This window comes from Humulus lupulus, chromosome 4 (genome assembly GCF_963169125.1).
Source record: "Humulus lupulus chromosome 4, drHumLupu1.1, whole genome shotgun sequence".
In the NCBI taxonomy this organism is placed as follows: Eukaryota; Viridiplantae; Streptophyta; class Magnoliopsida; order Rosales; family Cannabaceae; genus Humulus; species Humulus lupulus.
Genome location: NC_084796.1, coordinates 218,943,518 through 218,968,035, shown reverse-complemented (window position 1 = coordinate 218,968,035; position 24,518 = coordinate 218,943,518).

The window sequence follows — 24,518 nt, the reverse complement described above, 5'->3', positions numbered from 1 at the left end:
CTATTCTTGAGGCGTGCCGCGGTGCTTGGCTAAGCATGCCGCGGCCCGTGTCTCCTTTCGGGGAGGCGTTTGCCTCTGTTTTGGGGCATGCCGCGGCCCTTAAGGGATTGGGTTGTGGCCTTAGTTCAAAGATTTGGTTGTTTTGTAGGTTTTTGGCTTGGGAACCCAACCGTTAAGGCTCAGGATGGATTTTACCACCCGGATTGATAGAATTTAAGGTTCCGAAAACTAGAGTTGTAGCCCAAAGTTATTTAATGGATTAGAACTTGATGGATGGATGTTGTTGATGTGTTGTGACTAGGTTATCAGCGAGGCTCGGACTAGGGGACTATGCTCGGGACATCGGTGCTTGGAAAGCTCGGGACACAGGTAAGAGAGTTGTTTGTACCCGTAGAGCTATGTGGTGTGTTGTACTGTGTGTATTGCTTGTGGTTTGCTATGTCATATATACGAATGTAACTGATCGGCAAGAGCCGGGAACGGAAGAAGCCGGGAGAGGCAAGAGCCGAGATCGGCAAAAGCCGGAAGCGACAAGATCCGGGAGCGGTAGAAGCCAGGAGAGGCAAGAGCCGAGTATGGCAAAGGGTCGGGAGCAACGTTAGCACACGGAGTGCAAGTTGCTAGGGCGAGACCCTAAAGGATACCTGGGATATCCTCATGGTGTGGACCACGAACCCAGGGCTTGGTAAAGCACTTGGGATAGCATGGCCGCTATGTGTTTAGCTTATTGGCTGCTTCATTATATGTTGTTGTATTACTGAGCTGCTATAATATTGTACTGCTAAGATGTTGTGCTATTGTGCTTATGTGTTAATATGTTGATATGATACTATGCTTATGTTCCTATGTGTTGTTGTTCTGCTATGATATGATGTTGATGTGCTACTGTGCCATTTCGTATTCAAATAATGGTTTAAATAATTTTTTATTTGCTAGGATAAAATATAATATGTTGTGCTTTGAGGTTCTCTTGCTGGGCCTCGGCTCACGGGTGCTCTGTGGTGCAAGTAAGGACAAGGAAAAGATCAATCAACCATGAGTTAGAGGGCATGGAGTGGTGCGTACATGTTTGGCCTATCTGGCCACCACAGCTGGGGTATTTTGAGGAACTGGTCATGAACATTTATTTTGTCGCTTAGGCCGACTGTAAAGTAACTTTTGAGTTGTAAATATGTTTTTAAATAATGTTTTGGGATCCCAATGTAATCTTTTTCACGATCTAAAAGAACGACCGACTTTTATTCTGAAATTTTATTTAAACAAGTTACATTTTGATTAACTACACATTTTAACCTAAAACCTCGAATAGCGAGTTAATTTGTAACGACCCAAATTCGCTAATAAGGCTTAAGGGCCTTGATTAGTGTGCTTGGAGGGCATAATGGGAACTATGTGTGACCTTAATGAGTGAAATGCATGATTATGATTTAAAGCATGTTATATGACTATTTGAATATTCGGGATGCATGACTATATGTATTAGTATGCATGTAGGCCCTGATTAGGTTAGAAGGGCGTAATCGTAATTTTGGCCATTATGGGCATAACTGTATTGATATATGTGATAATTGTTGAGACCACATTATTATGTGGACATATCTGTGATCTGTGACTCGAGACGATCCTAGTGGCAGGTTAGCAAAAAAGTCATGGCGGGGATTTATACCCGGCTCGGGGTGAGCCTAGGGGTATAAATGGGAATTTAGTGAGTATATTGGAGTCTATTTTGACATCAAGGAATATTATTGGTGAATAATTAGGTATCGGGAATTAAGCGGTAAATATTAGAGACACTCGAGGAGTTAGCGGGAATTGGGGTGAAATGACTAAAATGCCCTTAAGTGGATTAAAGGGTTAGAAATAAAAGGGAGGGCATTAAGGTCATTTGGCTTTTTAAAGATGGGAATTACTGAGGCTTTATGTTAGTGGAAGTTGTAGAAAAGTATAGAAGTCTGAAAGAGAGAAAAGAAGGAAAAGAAAGAAAAGAGAAAGGGAGGAAAACAGAGTTGGTTTTCTCTAGGGTCGGTTTGTTGTTTTCTCACCACTTTTCTTGGGTTTTCTTGGAGCAAAGCTCAGAGGAGAGCTAGGTTAGGCTGAGCATCAAGGATCCTAAGCTAGGCTTGAAGAATTGGCAGGGGTTTAGCAAGAACACATCATCACTTGAGGTAAGACTTTGTAGCTTCTTCAGTTTCTGGTTTTAGTTTTTGACCTATGGTGTATAAGCTGGATTTGATGGGAACTTTAGGGAATTCAGGCCAAAGGGTGAGGAATAGCAAGCTAAGGAGGTGTAGAGGTTGTCTTGAAATCGAAATCCCATTAAAGGTATGAATTCTAAGCTTCTAACTTTGATGTTTTGATTGGTTTCTGCTGAGTTTTGATGTCTAGAAGTGGCTATGGTGAATTTTGAGATTAGGGATGCATGTGTTTGAGTTCTGGGTATTTGGGGTGCTTAGGATGAGTGGAGTGTGTTAATAAGGTTGATTTTAAGTTTGGTGAAGGTTTGGAGAAGTTTTGGCTGGGTTTGGTTCGAGGAAATCGCAGGAGGGAAAATTGGGAGGCTGCCTGTTTGTGACTAGCGCTACAGCGCTAGCCTTTAGGTGCTATAGCGCTAGGCCAAGCTTCCTGGGGGATTTTTCTTCTGCTTGTAGCGCTGTAGCGCCCTCTTAAGAGCGTTGTAGCGCTGCCCTGTTTCCAGAAAGGGATTTTAGGGTTGTTTGCAAGGGTTTTTGACCAAGGGTTCGGGGTTTGGTTCCACCACCTTGTTTGGTGGAACTAGGACCTCCCGGGGGCTCGGGATTGGTCCCGAGGCTAGGTTTTGGACTTGAGGTTTGGTGATGACCTTGACTTGTGATTGTGTTTAGGTGAGTGCTAGGGCTTGAGAGGGATCGTGCTCAAGGAGTCGAGTGATCAAAGCTAGCGAATCGAAAGGTAAGAAAACTGCACCCAGTTATATGTTTGTGATGGGAATAAGTGCTCCTGATATTTGTATTATGTCAATGATGGTATTATTCCATGGGACATGTGATAGCGGCCTAAGGGTGTCGTACACAATATTTGCGCACAGGGCGCAGCTTGGCCACTAGTAGCCGAGGACAGCTTAATATTCACTGAGCTCAGTTTAAGCGGGCCGGAGTCAGTGGGATAGCGGAGGGAGCGGCCTGAGGGCGCTAGCCCTAGTTATCATTTGTGAACTGATATATGACATGAGTTGAAATGTTTAGTATGTGGAATAGTTGATTATACTGAATGTTTACATAATTGAGAATATGTGATGCAACATGAGATATTGATTTGTCTTTTGATTACTTATGGTCTGTTGTTGTGTTTTCTTGCTGGGCCTTGGCTCACGGGTGCTACGTGGTGCAGGTAAAGGCAAAGGCAAGCTGGACCAATCCTGAGATGGAGAGCTGCGGGGTTGAATGTACATGGCCAGTCATTCGATCGCCATGGCCGAGGAGTGGATCAGGACAGGGATTGCCTAACAGCCTGTTTTGCCTTAATATGGCTTGATATTGTATTTAAACCTTATGTCTTTTGTAAACGGTCTTTAATCTTAATATTCTCAGGATCCCGTGTAAACAGGAAATGTTTCTTTGTGAGAATGTGACTTTTGAGACCAAAACATTTTAACCCTAGCTCCTTCATAGTTTCAATAACACGTTTTAAATTAAATGACTTGATTAGCAAGTCTAGCACTTTATAAACACACAGTGTAGCGGTCTTGGCTATCCAGGGCGTTACATAATTGCACGTTTTAAACTCACTTGGTAACGGCTCTAAGGAAGTAAGGCTTTACAGGAATGCCCAGAAAAGATATGTGAATGAGTTAAAGACCAGTGACGGATCTCCCTATGAACCTGAACCTAGAGCTCTGAAACAACAAAGGGTTGAAACTTAACCCATAACCTTCACTGAAGATGACACGTCTCATGTACAGTTCCCTCACAATGACCCTCTGGTAATCACCCTTCAACTCGCGAACAAGAGGGTACACCGAGTCCTAATTGACAACGGGAGCTCGGTAAATATCCTCTATAAGGCTACTTTCGAAAAGATGGGACTCACGCTTCGCGACCTAAAAGCTTGTGCAACTATGTTGTACGGCTTTTCAGGAGAAGGGATTGCCTGCATGGGATCCATCGAACTCCCTGTGACCTTGGGAGACTACCCGGTCTCTATAACCAGGATGATGGAGTTCATGGTGGTGGACCTTCCATCGGCCTATAACGTAATGCTTGGGAGACTCGCCCTAGTAGGGCTGGGAACAGTTTCGTCCGTTAGGCATCTGGCCATCAAGTTCCCGAATTCTAGTGGCATCGGGACTCTAAAAGTGGATCATCTTGCGGCGAGGGAAAAAGCAAACAAGTGCACAGGCACTTGTCATAATTGGGAATGAGGACAGGACAATCTTTGAAATTGACAAAGAAATCGACCCTAGAGTAGAGGAAAGAGCTGACCTCGAGCCATTGGAGGAGCTCGAAGAGGTCAAGCTCGAAGAAGTCGATCTCACAAAGACTGTGAAGGTGGGGAAAAATCTTTCTGAGAAAGCAAAATAGCAATTAATTTGCTTCTTAAAGAAAAACCAGGATATTTTTGCATGGTCACATTCGGACATAGTAGGGATAAGTCCAAATGTAATAAGCCATTCACTTAATATTGACAAGAGCTTCCCCCCGAAGCAGTAGAAACGCAGACTCCTGGATGATGATAGAAAGAAAGCCATAGAGGAAGAGGTCGATAGATTAAAGGCAAATCGGTTCATACGCGATGCCTTTTATCCTGATTGGATCGCCAACTCGGTGTTGGTCCGAAAACCCAACGGAACGTGGCGAACTTGCATCGATTACTCCGACCTCAACAAGGCATGCCCAAAGGATTATTTTCCCCTACCTCAGATCGATCAACTCATAGATGCCACAGCTGGGCATGGTCTTATGTCATTTATGGATGCTTATTCTGGATATAACCAGATCGCCATGCACACACCAGACCAAGAGCATACGAGCTTTGTAACTGATAAAGGGTTGTACAGTTACAATGTTATGCCCTTCAGACTTAAAAATGTTGGAGCAACGTACCAAAGGCTGGTGAACCTAATGTTCTCCGAGCAGATAGGTAATAACATGGAAGTTTATGTTGATGATATGTTGGTCAAATCTAAACATAACGATAACCATGTAGACGACCTCGAAGAATGCTTTGTTGTGTTACGGAAGTACAACATGAAACTCAACCCCCAAAAATACTCCTTTGGAGTGTCATCGAGGAAGTTTCTCGGCTTCATCGTAAATGCGCGAGGAATAGAGGTTCATCCTGACAAAATCCAGGTGTTAATTGATATGCCCTCACCTCGAAAGCATAAAGATGTTCAGAGTTTAACTGGATGAATGGCGCCATTAAGCAGGTTTGTTTCTAAATCTATTGACTGTTGTCTTCCATTCTGTTAGACGTGTGTCCTAAAAGCATGTAAAGACATTTGTTTTTTCTGTGAATAAATAAATACGATGGGTTTATTATTATTGTTATATTTAGATTGTTAAATTATTGTTTGAATAATTTTGTAAATATCAGAAAAATTCCATATTCATTATTGAGGATGTGATCTTGTATTAGTACGAGAGAATTAAGATCACATGAATGAATAAAAGTAGTCAACAACAACAAATTAAAGTTATGGAATTCTTTAATTGGAGTTGTAAGTACGGTTTACTGAGTATCATTATGATACAAATAATCTAGATTCGGATTATTGATGTGGTAAGACATCTCGGTAAAGGTGCTTTATATAATATGATTATATATGACATGGACCAATGTGAATTAAAGTCTTTATCCAAAAACCATTTAACAATAAAGACTTGTAATTCATATCATAACTGATGATCATTTATAGATCAACCTGAATCCTGAGTGTGCATGAACTCTTGTTCATGTTTATTAAATCTTTTGATTCATTCGTTAAGGTCTCTTCAAAGAATGAGGCTAATGACTTTTGTTTTGGAGATTTAATATCATGGATGGCTGGGAACATGTATCAACAACACGGAATCGAATCTTTCCTAACGGATCGCATATTAGTTCCCTTAAGGGTTAATTCTGGAACTGAATGATTTTGAGCTCAAATCTATAATTAGATTATAGATTAATTATTCACTCGTGAATTAATGGTACTTAAGGAATAAGAAGTAAATTAGAAAGGTAAAATGGTAATTCTTCCATTCTAATTTATGAACTAATTAATTAGAGGGTTGAACTATTGTAAGATGGTTATATCAATGGACGACTTAAGAAAAAGATTTCTGTAAAAGTATATCTATAACATAAAGAGTGCAATTCTGAATTTATAGTGGAGTAATATCAGAATTAATAAATTAACTATTATAATTAAAGAGTTTAATTATTTAGTTTCAATTTATTGGAGCTTAATGTTATAGGTCCATGGTCCCCGAAATGGCTCAAATAATCACTGTCAAAGGCAAATACAAAAATGGGCAAAAATGGGCAAAAAGGACTTATGTGATAAGTAAAATATTTTTCTATGTATCAAACATAATTATTGATTAATTATGTGTAATTAATTAATTGAGAATTAATTAATTATTTGATTTATCAGAAATATAATTAATTTTGAATTAATTTATTTTTAGGATTTTTTGTATTTAAATAATAATAAAATTGGGAAAAATCACATGCCTGCACATGCATGTGGTACACGTGTGGCACAGTGCACAGGAACTGTGCTACACGCATAAGAGAGAGACTTGGTCTCTTGATTCCACAATTTTAGTTATTTAAATATTAAATAAATAATGAGATATTTTAATATGATTAAAATATTATTATTTAAACAAAAATCTGATAACTGATCAGTTATTTTGAATTTGTTTAAAATAACAAATATTTTAATATATTGGATATTATTAAATATGGGATATTGGTTTTCATAGAACGTAAGTTTTCAGGGATAGAAAAATATCTAGGATTCTCTCAGAGAAAAGAGAACAGTGACAAAAACAAAGGTCATTGTTCTTCACAAAACCTAGGTCCAAAATTTATCAGATCTCATGTGTTGAGAATATCTGATAAATAGTTATTGCCTATTATTTGTATAGCGAGCCCACACTCGTTCTTTGGGTGACTGAGAACATTTTGGAAGATCTTGGTGTGAGATCTCAAGGATTCAGCCATACAAAAAGATAGCAGCAAGGAAGGACCTGAGGTAATGTTTCTATTCTTGTCCTTGATTCAATATATATATATGAGTGTGAAGAAGTAGATCTAGAAATCTTATGAGATTAATCTGACAATTTGATTGTTGTTCCGCTGCACATAATCTCTGATTTGATCAATAAAAACCAACACATTCTTCAACCTTTTGAGAGGAGGCAAAACATTTGAGTGGGCGGAGGAATGTGAGCTCGCATTCCAAGACCTAAAGAAACACCTCAGGAACCTCTGATCTTGCCAAACCTATCACAGGAGAAGTCTTATTCCTGTATCCTTCTAAAACTGAGCACGCTATCAGTGCTGTGCTCATCCGAGAAGACAAAAGGGTACAAAAACCAGTGTACTATATCAGCAAGAGGTTACTGGGGGCAGAATCAAGATACCCATTAGTGGAAAAACTGGCGCTTAGCCTGATCCATTCATCTCGAAAGCTTCGACCTTACTTCCAAGCACACCCCATCCACGTGTTGACAGACCAACCGCTGTGACAAGTCTTGTCCAAGCCAGAGGCCTTGGGCAAATTATTGAAATGGCCTGTTGAACTCGGATAGTTCGAGATCACTTATCATCCGAGAATGACCATAAAGGGGTAGGCCCTGGAAAACTTCATCGTGGAATGTGCTGGAGTATCCGATGACGAAGTTACAACCCCAGCCCGCGAGCTGTGGAAACTTTATGTCGATGGATCTTCAAACAAAAATGGATCGGGGGCAGGAGTCATATTAATCACCCCAACAGGAAATTGATTTCACTCCGCCTTCAGGTTCAACTTCGAAGCATCTAATAACGAAGCTGAGCACAAAGCTTTATTAGCAAGACTCCGGATAGCCAAGGAGCTCAAGGCCAAAGCAATACACTACTACAGTGACTCGCAGTTAGTGGTCAACCAAATCCTAGGGGAATATTAGGCCCCTGGCATAAGGATGGCCGCATATTTAGAAAAAGCTAAAGAGGCGCTCAAACATTTTGAGTTCTATTCCATAGAGCAGGTTCCCAGAGAACATAATTCAAATGCAGACGCTCTAGCCAAGCTCGTCACGTCCAGCGAAGTCAAAATGCTAAACGCAGTACCAATAGAGCACCTGTTGACTCCTAGTATTAGCGAGCCTGAAAAGGAAGATGTATTCATGATTGACTCCAAACCAACCTGGATGACCCCAATAGTCGATTACCTCGAAACAGACATTCTCCCAGCAGAACGGAACAAGGCTCGGAAACTGATGTATCAGATCCCAAGATACACTATTGTGGAAGGAAGGTTATATTCAAGAGGATATTCTATGCCATTACTCCGATGTGTGACTCCACCCGAGGCAAAGAAAATCCTAGAAGAAATTCATGCAGGATTTTTTGGAGACCACACTGGGGGACATAGCCTATCAAAGAAAATTATAAGACAAGGATACTTCTGGCCCACTATCAAAGCAGATGCATTCAAGTATGTCAAGAAATGTGATAAATGCCAGCGATTCGCTACAATTCTGCGAGCTCCTCCATCCGAGCTAACCATGATGACCTCCCCATGACCATTTGCAGTGTGGGGAATCGATCTCATAGGTTCGTTGCCAACCGAAAAAGGTGGAGTAAAGTATCCAGTGGTCGCAGTTGATTATTTTACAAAATGGACCGAGGGCGAACCTCTTGCAATGATTACCTCGAAAAAAGTCCTAGACATTGTGGTAAAAAAACATCATCTACCGATATGGAATGCCAAGGAAAATAGTATCAGATAACGGTATTCAATTCGACAGTGAATTATTCACCAATTTTTGTGAAAAAAATGGAATAATAAAAAGTTTCTCCTCCATTGCCCATCCCCAAGAAAATGGCCAAGTTGAAGCAGTAAATAAGACTCTCAAGAGTTATATGAAGAAGAAGTTAGAAGATGTTAAGGGAAAATGACCCAAGGAGTTACCCCAAGTTTTGTGGGCATATCAAACTACAGCTCACACTTCAATAGGGCTTACCCCTTTTTCCCTGACATATGGGTGCGAGGCCATGTTACCAATCGAGGTCGAAATACCCACTATTCGTAGCCATGCTTATGATCAAGCCTCGAACCAATCCTAGCTTGAAGTAAGTCTGGACCTTATTGAAGAAAGGTGAGATGAAGCTCAACTAAGAAATGCAGCATATCAGCAGCGAGCTACCCGTTATTTCAATAAAAAGGTTCGGGACAAGAAGTTCAGATTGGGAGACTTAGTGTTAAGGCGTGTGTTCCTAGCTACAAGGGACCTGACTGCTGGCGTACTTGGGCCTAATTAGGAAGGACCTTACCAAATCGAGTCAGTTATTCGACCTGGACTCTATAAATTGGCAAGATTAAATGGAGAATTGGTACCGCGAGCTTGGAATGGCGAACATCTACGACCTTACTATCAATAGTGTAGGAATGATGTCTCATTGTAACTAAGCCTATTTGTTTTTACAAAAAATTTATTAATAAAGTGTTCGATTTTGATCAAAAGTCATTCTTGTTTCTATATGTTGTATTTTTTGCAAACTCTCTTCATTTAATAACCTGTGGTCACACTCATGGGATATTAAGGGGGCATCAGTGGTATACATACCATAAGAATGAAAAAATAAACAACATAAAAGAAAAGTGTCTGGACCATTAACTCGACATAGTAGTTAAAAGTGTATGCTCGAAATGAGTGTTTGGATATAACCAGATGCGCGAGCTAAGATAATTTGGACATAACCAGATTATTAAAAAATAAAGTGTCTGGATATAACCAGATGCGCGAGCTAAGATAATTTGATCGTAACCAGATTATTAAAAAATAAGTGTCTGGATACAACTAGATACACGAGCTAATGTGATCTGGATATAACTAGACAAAAATATGTAAGTGTATGGATTGCGAACCAAACACGACCTAAATAGGTTTGGAACAAACCAACTAAAATCGATCGACACAAGTGAGAAAAAGATAAACCTACTTCGAGCTAAGTCGATGCCGAGGCTGGAGTATTTTGCAACAAAAGTTTTGACCTGATAACCTCAAGGAACTGTTTGAGGAAGAGGAACAATGACTATAAAAAGCAAGATATGACTAAACTACCTAGCTTACATACCACTTAAGTACTTTCGAGTGCGTGGTAAAAGGAAGATCCGACCTTGACACAAAACAAGAATAGATATGGATACACCGAGCAAACTATGCATGAATGCATCGAAACTCGAGCTGAAATCCAACAGACGTTTGTATGAATAAACAAACATAAAAGGCAAAATTTTAATATAAATTGCTTAAAATATTTCGATCTGAGAAATGTAAGGCAAAAATATTAAATACCAAGTGTAAGCTTGAATAAACAAAAATAGCTCTTTTACGAGCTGTAAATTGTTTCTGGCTCGAAAGCATAAAAGTAAAAAAGTTCTAACTATTACAAAAATGTAAATGGTATGCAACCCATGATCTCGCCTCTAGGATGCAGGAGCATCCCCTCCAACGGCACTCCCCTCCTTAGCCTTCTCAGCTTCTTCCTCAGCTTCCTCTGCCTCTAGCCAAGCTTGCCATTTAGCCAAAAGCTCATCCTCAAGGGTGCCCAAGAAGTTCATATCGAGATCGGAATTATTGACCCAAATCCTGTACATGGCCATGTCAACTGCTCGATCCTTCCTCTGCTTGAACTCTTCGAGGAGGCGAGCCTTTTCACCCTCCATTATCTCGAAGGTGGCCTTTTTCTCCTCCTCGAGCTTGGCAATTATCTTCTCAAGCTCCTTGACCCTCGAGTCCTTCTCTTTGAGCTCAGCCTCCATCTTTGACTTGGCAGCCTTAAACTCGTCAACGAGCTTGAGTTGGAGACCCTTCGACTCCTGAGTGTAGGACATGCTCGCATGAACCTCGTTGTTCAGCTTGTAATTTAGCTGAGCAACTGCAGCAAGATCTTAACACACAAACAAATCAAGTTAGAACATGTTTCGAGTAAAACTCAAATAAATAAATAAAAAGTAAGAAAAATTACCGAGGAGATGAGCTCGGTACTCTTTTCATAGAGGACATTGGAGTCCCGAGCATTGACCAGGAACTGTCATTGGGGAGCCCCGAGATTGCTGAAGCTTTGGCCCACTCGAGACCGGACATCCGAGCCAAGAGTGGCTCCGTGAGTCCCGGCAGCGTTGTCGATGACTTACTCATCGGCATGAGTCGAAATCGACAACAAGCGCTCACGAGTGGGAGCTGGTTTCTTCGGAGCTGGTGTAGTCGGACGGAGGGCTTGGGTAGCAGGAGGCGAAGAAGGAGCAGCCTCCACATGAACCCCGACCTGGGGGTCGGAGGTCACAACTTGACTTGGGCTTTGGAGGTCTGGAGGAGGAGGAGTCACCTCAATCCTTTTGGTGACCATAGTAGGCCGACCAGTTTTTTATGACACTCTCAGGCACTTGCTTTGCTTGGCCCCCGAGCGGCTGTTGAGCACGGTTTCGAGGTCAGAGTCCATATTGCTTGCATGGTCAAATCACGTTAGTAAACGAGCTTAAAATGCTAAAGTAAATGTGAAGCAAATAGTTAATGGAAACAAATAGACAAGTGACAAGAAAACTAACTGGAACTCTCCCCCGAGCTTGTGCTCGACGACCAGGTAATTCCCCTATCTTCAGAGGAGGTTGGAGGAGTCCCTTCCCTATACGTGGAAGTTAACCTTGAAAGATCCCTATAGTCGTTTGTCCCATATTGAACGGCTACCCCATCCCAAACTTCATTCAGACTGTACATTGTTTGGTATTTCCCCAGCCAGCTATCGAACCTATGTACCTTATCATCTACCCAAGACCATACATGAAAATTATCCCTATAATCTAGGAATAGGATCATGGTGTCGGGTCTATATGTTAGAAGGGAAGGAGACCACAAGCCTAAGCTGAGAATGACCTTACCTTTGTCACTCAAGCTTGAAGCCTCGTCATTGGCATCATTCCCCGAACATGGACTCCTGTGATGACGGGTTGGGGATCGTGCTTTCGAGCTTGTTGACCTCTGCCTCAGAGGAAGCTTGTCAGTAGGGAGTGGTACATCCTCCCAAATCGTGTACTTCTGGTAGGTGGTGTCGTCCGTTGACTGGCCCTACTCCAGAAGTCCGTAGGCTCGAAGCTTATCTTCATGAAGAAGATAAGACAAGGAGCACCTACCATATTGCAGTTGGAGCAGAACTTCCTTGTGCTCCTTCATTGCATCCGTACGGGTAGGATGGTGATAATTGGCTGAAGAATCGAATATCTTCTTGCTCACACCTCACTTTGTGCTCGCGAATTAGCCGCTGATTTTGAGGGAAGGGCGATTCAGGGCTTGGAGTTGTCAGAGAATAGGGAATTGCGAGCACTGACCCCCACCATTTTTCAAGATTCTGCGACATCTAACAAGAAAGAAAAGGGTGAGGGCCAGGCACACAAGAAGTGAAGAATAAAATCCAAGGTGGTTTGAGCTCGAAATCTCGAAAATCACAAGATAGGCTCGATTAAGATCGAAATCTTGAAAGAACGGATCGAACTCGGGAGAAACCTGAGCTATTGAAAGGGTCAAACTTTAAGTGTGCATTTGACGCAAAGGTGGGGAAGTGGATTTTTTTTAAAGAGTCCTGGATTTTCAGGGAAAAAGTTGATGGTTACTCAAAAAGGTGCTAATTTTGGGAAATGTGCAATTTAAAACACTAATTCAATACCCCATTTCTTGGTCTACACGATACATCACCAGTAGTCTAAAAAATAATAATAAAAAAACATCATTGCATCCTCTACACTAAATCTCGGTTTGAAACCCATGATATCAGGAATTTTTTGAACCCAAAGTCTGCACAATATCAGCTAAACAATGAGATTGGGATTACTAAATTCTTATAAAACTAGTGAAAAAACTAGTAAATATGCCTACGGTGCAACGAGAACATAGAAATATAAAAGCAGAATATATATAAACATACGGGATCAAGAACAGAAACTTACACACGGTGGCTTCTGGATACAGAGATATTGATGACCGGAGGAGTGGTTGTAATAACGATCTCACGGAGTTGAACAAGGCGAGGTTATTTTGTTTTTTCAGTTTGGAAAACATGCAAGGACAAGACAATGTTTGGGTTCTGGTTTTTCTTTTTTCTCTCTGAAAGCTTGAAAATGAAAAGTGAAGAAGGAGAGGAGATGAGGCTATATATATGTAAATCCCAAAATGAGGTCAAAGGTTGGGCTAATCTGAGCCATTGGCCAGATTCGGTATCTGATCTGACGGACGGGTACAAACGTGATGATGCGGCATAAAGTTGGTAGGCGAATAGACGTGGGCATGATACTAAAAGCACTCAAGTACTCTGGTTAAGCAACCCCTGGCTGACGCGTGTCCACTCTTGAGCACTTTAGACGGTATAGTGTCCAAGGAGGGCAATTCAAAAGTTTCCTTCTCATAGGATTCGAACTGATACTTTTGAGGGGGAAAAATGTTACACCCAGATTTCGAGCATGAGGAATTATGATCCCGAAATCTAGGCTCGTTAGGCGTAAGCTTGAAATATGCACAGTCCTCGTATGATCCTCCAGTCGGATAGTCTAGCTGTAAATGATGATCTCGTGAGTTTGAGCAGTATGTAGCTTCGAAGATGCTTCAAGCTTACGAGGTAAGCTCGAAACGGCAAAAGGGTTCAACACTTGTATACATTTCCTGGTGTCTCTTGCCCTCAAACAAGATGATCCGAGCTCGAGAGGCATAAGCTCGAATATGATGACTCCATCAATGACTTGTTGGGAGCAAAGGCGAAGCAAGAATGACGACTCGTGATCAACGAATAATCTCGAAGGCACAATAAGCCCAATATCTAAGCTAGTCGGTTACGTGTGAATGTCTTTATTGTTGTAAAATCCCTATATTCAAGGGATATGATGTAATTAGCTATCCAATCCCACATTCTATGGGATATTATCATGCACGTAGAAAAAAATGCATTAAATGTCATTATATTATTTTATTTACATAATACATTCCCGAAATATGTGGGAACGAATTCTGAAACCTTCTCTATAAATAGAGAAGAACACTCCATTTGTAAGAAACCGAAATCTTGAGATCTTGAGAGAAAACTCTGGGCAACTATTCTCTGAAAAGTTTCCAGAAGACTCCCAAGCGCTTATAACACAGACTCGTGGACTAGGCAGATTTAACTGCTGAACCACGTAAAAAGATCATGTTTTCATCTTCTTATTTCATTTCCTCTAATATATTATTTTTTAATTGGTCTCATTTTTAAGTTGACGAAAAACGACGTCAACAAATTTACTGCTGAGTTGATTTCTGTCTTAACAAAAAGGCAAGGAGAGATTTTTTTTTTTTTTTACAATGATAAAACAGCACGACGACGTCATTTGTGGGGTTGGATTGGGTGAGTGCGACTGGGCGTGAAAAAAACTATAAAAATTTACAATAATAAAAGATAATAAATAAACAAAATAGTAAAATAATTACGTAATGTGAAAATATATGTGTGAAAAAAAAGAATAAATAAATAAAATGGAATGAGAAAAGAATAAGTATAAAAAATGAAGAAAAAAGAAGGAAAGAAAACTAAAAAAATATGAAAAAAAAAAAAACAAAAGAAATGGTGAAAGAAAAAAACATACGAATAAATAAAAATAAAAAAGAAGAAGATACATAATGGAAAGAAAAAAAATATGAATGAAAAATTGGTAAAAAAAAGGAAAAAATAAAGAAGAGAGAAAGAAAGAAAGAAAAAAAATAGAAGGAGAAAATAATAAATACAAGACAAAATAGAATGAGAAAAATGAAGAAAAAAAAAAGAAGAAAGAAAACTGAAAAAATACAAAATAAAAAACAATATAAATGAAAGAAAAAAATAGATAAATGAATAAAAATGGGAAAAAGAAGAAGAAGAAGAAGAGGAAGAAGAAGAAGAAGAAATTATGCTAGAAAAAAATTGTAGAAAAAAAAGAAAGAAAAAATAATTAAAAATTGAAAATTGAAAATAATAAAATAAAATTACCTTTAAAATTAAAAAAAACATAACTATAATAAAAAAATGTGGCATTTCCATATTTTAGTTAGTTACTAATTGTGTTTCTCATACTTTACTTTTTTCTTTAATAAATTTTGTGATACAAATTAAAAAAAGTTTAATTTCTATACTTTTGCATATTAATGGTATAAAAACCATATTTTTTATAAATTCAAAAAAAAAATTATCATCTCTTTCAAGTTTTCACTTTGCAAATTTGGATTATTTAAAAAAAACTGAAAAGAAAGTGGCATTTGTGCTTTTGTAATAAAATAAAACATCATACGTAGTAAAAATAATGTTGTATATTAATTTACTGCTATTTCTGTCTTAACAAAAAGGCAAGGAGAAATTTTTTTTTTTTACAATGATAAAACAGCACAACAACGTCGTTTGTGGGGTTGGATTGGGTGAGTGCGAATGATCGTGAAAAATCCTATAAAAAAAATTACAATAATAAAAGATAATAAATAAAACAATAGTAAAAAAATTCCGTAATGTTAAAATATATGTGTGAAAAAAAAAAAGAAAATAGAATGAGAAAAGAATAAGTATAAAAAATGAAGAAAAAAAAAGGAAAAAAAACTTAGGAAAGAAAACTAAAAAATATGAAAAAAACAAAACAAAAAAAATGATGAAGGAAAAAGAACATATGAATAAATAAAAATAAGAAAAATAATGGAAAATGGAAAGAAAAAAAATATGAATGAAAAAATTGGTAAAAAAAAAAGAAAAAAAATAGGAGGAAATAATAAATATAAGACAAAATAGAATGAAAAAACTGAAAAAATACGAAAAAATATAATATAAATGAAAGAAAAAAATAGATAAATGAATAAAAATGGGAAGAAGAAGAAGAAAGGATGCTACAAAAAATTTGTAGAAAAAAAAAAAGAAAAAGGAAAAAATAAATAGAAGAAAAAAAGAAAGAAAAAATAACTGAAAAAATAATTAAAAAATGAAAAAAAAACTTGAAAAAATAAAATTACCTTTAAAATAAAATAAAAAAACATAACTATAATAAAAAGGGGGCTTATGTAAAACCTCACTTCGTTTTGAGGTTTGACACACCTCAAATGGGACAAATTTTTTCACACTATTTAAGGCAATCAAATTACTTGTTAGAAGCGGTTTTGCTACGGAATCGTACACATCTTTGTGTCAGAAAAAAAAAAGTTGTTTCTTATTTTTTTTTTTTTAGAAATTAAGATCATGTTGGAGGGTATATGTGTAAATTGGTTTTATTTGTCACTTGTATTTACACTTGAGAGAAAAGTATTTTCAAGTCACCTCCTTGTATTCTTTATTTTCAAGTCAATAGTTTTATTGTTGCCGTTGCATGTATTTGTTTGTATTCTTGTCATCGGCAGGGGTTTATAAAATGGTTATAGTGTAATGGTGTCGTGTTAGTGTTGAATTCTCTTCCATTTCTGGGATTGGTTCTTGTAGCTGTTGTGGTAAGTTAATTTAATTATTTTGGTTCAAATTTGATTGTCAACTATTGGGCTGAGGTCGCCAATAATATATGGTTCTTTTTAATATTTATTGTTGGAAATAGGAATGAGAAAGAGTGGAAGTGAAGTGTGTTGTAATGTAGTTATGTGTTGAGTGCCAAATGTTATTTGTCTGAACCAAAGGTTTAACCAAATTATGGAAGACACTGTTATAGGTTATTAATGTTAAACCATAAGCTAATACTTAACAGAATATGCAGCTCAGGCCTCCATGAAAGTTTAGCTGGTTAATTTAGGTGGTAAATTTAGCTTTAGTATGGGTGTGTGAATCAGTGTAAATGAATTCAATAATGCCACGTTTCAGGTTGGGGAATTGAGTAATTATGTTTCTTTCTTTGGTTTCTTTTGTAGAAAAGATGAAGCCTTGGTAGAACAAGTCTCAAAGCAGAATTATGAAAATGGATTGATTTACCCACCATTTAGTAACATCGAATAAATTTCTGGCATCATTGGTAAGTGTTCCATTTCTCTAACCAAGGTGTTACACACAAACATTAATATTTAGTTCATATTTAATTTGAAATAATGTGTATATATGCAGGATTGGCTATGGTGTCCCTCGTCCGACAGATCTTGTGAAGTATGCCGAGAGTTGTATGTACTCTTTATTGTAAAATGGTATACGAAGAAGAAAGCAAAGCCCAAATAATCTACTTCTTACATTTATTTTGATTTTTTTTCGAATAAAGAAGGTGTCGGTGCTGCCACTGAACCTAGGTAGCAATCAATCTATGTTATCATCTCCTTTCATATTTAAACTTCTTTCTTCTCAAATTCTTACTTTTGGTTATGTTCTAAGTAAAACTAGATGTATTTTCCCAATTCGTAGGTGAGTCAGTTGACTTGAAATGTTATGTGTCAATTTTTTTATATAAAGTATATGTAGATATTGTTAAGCCCGAATTGTAAGATTTAAGGCAATAATTTTATAGTTGATATATACAAATATTTATTCACACGCTGTAGCAGTTAAATTATAGAGGAAATTGGATGGAGTTGATTATAACATAGGCATATGATTGGCATCTTCACCTTCTTGATGAAGACCTTCTCAAAGTTGTACTCCATTACATGTTAGTTTAGATTTAATGAAGTCACAAAAATCACGGTTGTATTGTATTAATTTATAAGTTTGTATTAAGATTTGTGATTATGCAAAAATTAAAAAAAATGCACATTTAGCATGGCAAGCAGAATAATTGGAGCAAATTCTTAAATATGATGTCAAATATCCCTGTAGTGTAGCGCTATCTGGAAGGGAAATAGTGATGCCAAATCTAAAACCTCCCATTGACTTATCAAGAATCCATCTTGAACAATAGCTGTAGCATTGACTTATCAAGAATCCATCTTGAAAGCACTGCTTTCTGGTTCAACATTTACTCCTCTTATGGCACTTTAAATGACAGATACAACAAGTCCCATTGAGATCAAGGTTCCAAGTAAGTTACAATCTTTAAATATCTTTCTCTTATATAGTTACACACTCTACTTCTTTACTTGGCCTTTTCTTCTTATTATTGTTAATTTTGAATTTTTGTATGGCAATTCTGGTTGCATTGATAGGAAAAAGTGGAGTTGTATTTGGTGTAAAGTTGTACCCTGCTAGTGCAACAACAAATTCTGAAGACGGGGTTATAGATGTTATTGGGAAATTTGTACATGTTATTGAGGAATTGGTTGAGCAAAATATGCCTCTATTGGTATTATTTACTATCCTAAACTAGTTACCATGGTTAACAATGGAAATATTCGCACCAAATTATGGTAGGCTTGAGCTAAATTCATTTCATAATTCTAGAAGATCTCAGGCTCTAAACAATCTGTTTGGGCCACTTGTGTAGCCTTAGCTCAATTTTTGAGTCAATTTTGTGTGTTTATATTCAAACTTCCTATGCATACTTTATTTTCAGGTTCATGGAGAGGTTTTAGATGCTGATGTGATAATTTTCATGGCAAAAATGCTTTCATTGAAACTGTATTGCGCCCCCTTAAACAAGAGACTTCGACGATAGAAGAAGCAAGGAATGTGCTTGTGGTTGTGGTGGTGTATTCATTGCGCCTGTGGCACTATCAACATATGAAATGGTTAGTACTAAGTCCAATTGAGGAAGGATTTTTGGTTCTTAACTCTTTTATATTGTTGACTGAAAATGTGTTTTCAATCAAGGACAGTAATTTCAGACAAAAAGTTATGTTATGATATGAAATCTTGTATCTTGTTGCTTTTACCACCGATACTGCTTGATTTCTTTGATTACATGAGAGATCTAGGCAAATTATTTGTATTCCTTCCATCATGGTGATGATTTTCTTCTTAACATTTTCATTCAGACAAGTGAGAACTAGAATGGAGTAAAGCTTGACTACTATGATGGTGCCTCTCTTACTGGACACTGTGAATATAAGGTTTGGACAATTTTTCATGATGTGTTGGTTTTCAGTTCACAATATATTATTTCAGTGTATCGAAGAAGAAATATTTAGTCTGAAGCATGCTCACAAATTTATGGTTCAGTAATTGTTGCAATAATATAGAGAAACAAACATGAATAAGCCTGATACTATTTAGTTTAGTTTTATTTTTATTTTTTGTTTTTCTTCAACTCTAATTTATGTTACCACGTTTGTTGCCTATTGAGGCCCTAATAATGTCAATATGTAATAATCCAACATTTGTACCAGGGTGATACCCATTCCCCAAACACCCCTCACCACTACACCAAAGAACATTTGCTTCTTGATTTCAGCCTAATTGGTTGTTGGCATTACAATATTTGTTCTATAGAGTACAAGTAAATGATATCCCTCCAGCTATGTTGACGTCAATTTAGAATGGAATATAACCCTCAAATGTCTAATTATGGATACAATAAACTTACTTGGGAGATGGATTTAATCTTAAATAAGTTCGTTCAAAATTCTATAAAAGTGGATATTTAGTTTCATATGTTAGGTTGAGATAGCCTCTTTCATTTAAGTGAACTGAGTGTCCTCCCACAACTCAGATGAAGTACGACCTATGGGTTGATGGGATGTGAATCTGCTTGAGCATTCGTTGTTTTCTCTGAGTTGGGATTCCCAATTGTTTTGATCACCAATGTCGTTGTCAAAGTTGATTGTTTGTGCTTCCTGGGGGTGTGAGCAATTGGTTGGGATCTGTCTTCTGTGTTTGGGCTGGCGTCTTTCTTCTGTGTACAAGTCGACCTGTTGTGGCCCAATTGATTTCAAAGACGACACCTTTTTTTCTTCCTCGTACAATTTGGTCACCATTGTTGTTGTTTTCTTTTGCTTTGCTTTTCTTGGCTTCACGCCCTTTTGTTTTCACAACAAGTGGGTCTCAGACGATTTTTTGGTGCCTGTATTCTCCTTCTGGGGGGCTTTGTTCACCATCATTTCCACGTTGTCATTGTTGGCAAAGGCTTTTGAATTTGAATGCCAAGGCAGTTATTTCTTTCTTTGCATCCTCGTAAGTGTCCTCGTGTTTTGTTGCATAATGGGCCATAGAGGTTAATGTCGATGTCAAAGTTCCCCATCTTGTTGTTTGCAATGCATTTTTCGACACTCTTGAATGGGGCGAGATATTTAGATCTAGTCTTGTCTTTGCATCCTTCCTCCAACAGTCCTTAATTAGTGTTGTGGGTATTAGTTCCATATTTTCATTTTTCATGACCGCAAACAAGTGCCTACACGGTATCCCATCTGTCTCAAACATCAAACAAGTGCATGTCATGTGTTTGTTTATTTCATTCAAGGCGACAGTGTGACGTACCTGGCCGATAGGAAATCTTTCCAAACAAAAAAGTTGACACTCACCGACACTTACATTTTCATTCGCTTTGTATGATAGGCTATCTGTGATTTGGTCTGCCACCTTATCGTACATATTCTTAGTGTAGTATGTTGCAAACTATTGATGGTATGTCTTCAAAGCATGGTTTGGAAGTTGGGGTGATGTGTGGTTGCTTCGAAAGTTTCATGCATCTCATTGTGTCTTATTTTTTGCAATGCAGCATCAATTTGACCAATAAAGTCACTAAGCCTTAGTTTACTTGTTAAGAATTGGTTCAAATATGAATTGGTTGACTCTGATCTTTGGGTCGTTATTGATCCAGCCACAAAGTGCCCCCGTATAAAGGTCTCTACCCAATTTTGCTTAATTTCATACTGTGTCTTACACCAACCATTATTTTGCAAACCAAATTTTTCAATCACTAATTTCCATTGATCCTCCCACTCTTCTTCCTCGAAATAGTAATGATACATTAGGTGAGTAATGGTTGATGTTAAAGCAGGATTTGGGACAGCTTTTGAAGCATTGGTTGATATATGCCAACCACATAGACGGTGTATGGCATTTGGCATTACAACTGAAATTGCTTCTCGCATTGCTTTGTCGCCATCCGTGATAACAACCAAAGGTGGTTTGTGGTGCATGGCATCAAGGAAGCATTGTAGAACCCATATAAAGATTTTCGCACTCTCGTCGCATAATAGAGCAATGTCGAACACCATAGTTCGAAAGTGGTGGTTAACACCGACAACAATCAACAAGGGCTTGTTGTAAGCATTTGTCTTATAGGTTGTGTCGAAAGCCATAACGTGTAACGCTCTGGATAGCCAAAACCGTTACACTGTGTGTTTACAAAGTGCCAAACTTGTTAATCAAGTCATTTAGTTAAAATCGTGATACTGAACTGTAAAGGAACTAGGGTTAAAAGTGTTTTGGTCTCAAAAGCCACATTTTCATTAAAGAACGCTGTTTGTTTACACGGGATCCCAAAAAAAATATAAGTTTTAAAGAGCGTTTACAAAATTTACAAGACCTAGATACAATAACCAGCCATACTAAGGCAAAACAAGCAATTAGGTAATCCCTGTCCTGGTCCACTCCTCGACCATGGTGATCGAACAGCTGACTATGTACATTTCACCTCGGAGCTCTCCATCTCAGGCTTGGTCTAGCTTGCCCTTGCCTTTACCTGCACCACGTAGCACCCGTGAGCCAAGGCCCAGCAAGAAAACACAACAACAGCAGAGCATAAGCATTTAGCAGTCAAATCAATATCTTACATCGCATTACATAACTTCAACCATATACTCAATCAGAATAATCAAATATTCCACATACTAGGCATATCAATTCATAACATGTACAGTTCACAAATGATAACCAGGGCTAACGCCCTCAGGCTGCTCCCTCTGTTGTCCCGCTGTTCTTGGCTACCAGTGGCCAATCTGCGCCCTATGCGCTAATATCATGTACGGCGCTCTTAGGCCGCTTCTACATGTCCCATGGCGTAATACCAACATTGACACAATACAATTCTCAGGAGCACTTAGTCCCATCACAATCATACAACCAGGTGCAGTTTTCTTACCTTTCAATTCAATAGCTTTGATCCCTTGACTCCTTGAGCACGATCCCCCTCGAGCCCTAGCGCTCACCTAATCACAATCATGGCCAAGGTCATTATCAATCCCCAAGTTCAAAACCTAGCCCCGGGCCAATCCCGAGCCCCCGGGATGTCCTAGTTCCACCAAACAAGGTGGTGGAATCAAACCCCAAACCCTAGGTCAAAAACCCTTGCAAACAACCCAAAAAACCCCTTCAAAAGGCAGGGTAGCGCTACAACGCTCTTGGGAGGGTGCTACAGCGCTACAAACAGAAGCCAAAAACCCTTCAGCAAAATGGCCTAGCACTACAGCGCCCAAAGGCTAGCGCTGTAGCGCTAGTCATAGATAGTCCTGCACTGATTTTTCCCTTCTGCGATTTCTTCGAACCAACCTCAACCAAACCTCTTCCAACTCTTACCCAAACTCAAAAACAACCTCATAACCACACTCCACTCATCCCAAGCACCCTAAACATCTAAAACCTAAGCACATGCATCCACAAACTCAGAATTCACCATAGCCACCTCTAAGCTCTAAAACTCAGTAAAAACCAGCTGAACATCAAAGTTTAGAGTTTAAACCTTATACCTTTGATAGAATTTCGACCACAGGCTGCCTCTAGACTCCTTTGGCTTGCTTCTCCTCAGCCTTAAGTCCGAATTCCCTAAGGTTCCACCCAATTCAACTTAAGCACCACAACTCAAAAACCAGAAACTGAAACTGAAGAATTCTAAGTCTTACCTCAAGTGTTGATGAACCCTTGCTAAACCCCTGCTAATTCTCCACACTCAGCTTAGACTCCTTGATGCTTAGCTTCTCCCAGCTCTCCTCTGAGCTTACCCCAGAAATCCTCAAGAAATTGGTGAAGAAAGCACAAACCGACCTAGAGAACTCTTTCTGTTTTCTCTCCTTTCGTTTCCTTTCCTTTTCTTTCTTTTTCAAACTTCTGTAATGTTCTAGAAATCCCACTAACATAAAACCTCAGTAATACCCATCCTTAAAAGCTAAATGACCATTATGCCCTCCCTATTAATTCTAATCCTTTAGTCCACTTGAGGGCATTTTAGTCATTTTACCTAATTCCCGCTAATTCCTCGAGTGTCTCTATTATTTACTGCCTAACTTCCGATACCTAATTAATCACCAATAACATTCCTCAACGTCATAATAGACTCCAGTATATCCGCTAAACTCCCATTTATACCCCTAAACTCACCCCGAGCCGGGTATAAATCTCCGCTATGACTTTTCCGCTACTTTACTCACTAGGGTTGTCTCGAGTCACAGATCACAGATTTATCCACATAATAATGTGGTCTCGACAATTATCACATATATCGAAGCAGTTATGCCCATAATGGCCAAAATTACATTTATGCCCTTCTAACCTAATCAGGGCCTATATGCATACTAATACACATAGTCATGCATCTCAAATATTCAAGTAATCATATAACATGCTTTAAATCATAATCATGCATCTTAATCATTAAAACCACACATAGTCTCCATTATGCCCTCCAGGCACACTAATCAAGACCCTTAAGCCTTATTAGTGAATTTGGGTCGTTACATAACGTCTCCAAAATGTTGGTAATCCCGCCTTGAACTTCCATCACACCAAAAAAGATTTGCTAGGCGTGTCTCCTCATCTGTGCTATAGATTCCATACAAGTGATCATCTCTTCTTGCGATACATTCCAAGTATCCTAATGCTCCCTCCGAGTCAGCTTCCGTTCCAGTGGTTTTTCTCTTGTCACCAATCCAATTGTAAATATCTCTTTTTTGGAATGGAACATTATTAAGACAACCCCTTTCTTGTGCCAAATGATTCATTATTTGGCAAGTTCTTATTCCAGATCTTCTCATGGAAATAACTTGTTCACCAATTTCTATTGTCACCTTTCTGTTCGATCTAAGGAATTGGATTTCAGCAGGTACTGCCAAGTTGTGGTTATGTTTTGGCTCAAAGTCTCGCACAACCCATAAGTTGCTTGACTTGTCTAAATTGACTCTTAGACGTGCATGGCAACCTACTCTAGTTATTGGTTTTGGTATTTTTTTTTTCCGATTTTCCAAGTTTAACCACTTATTTTTTCGTGTTCCTTCTCTTGAGCACACCAAAACATGCTGGAATTCTTGATTTTCACAATCCTTTCTGACATCGTGTTTTCTAACACTAAAGCCAACCCACCTCGAGTAACTATAGTAAAAAAAATTCCACAAGTTGTTGCTGGGTAGAGATTTATTCGAAAGGTCCTCTTTTCTCAGATCCTTCGGTTCTTTGTTCAGTTCCAGTTGATTAAATAACCTTCCCCAGTCATTTTCTGATTCATGTAATACTTGTGGTTGTAATGAGTGCTCCATTTGATGTCCGCT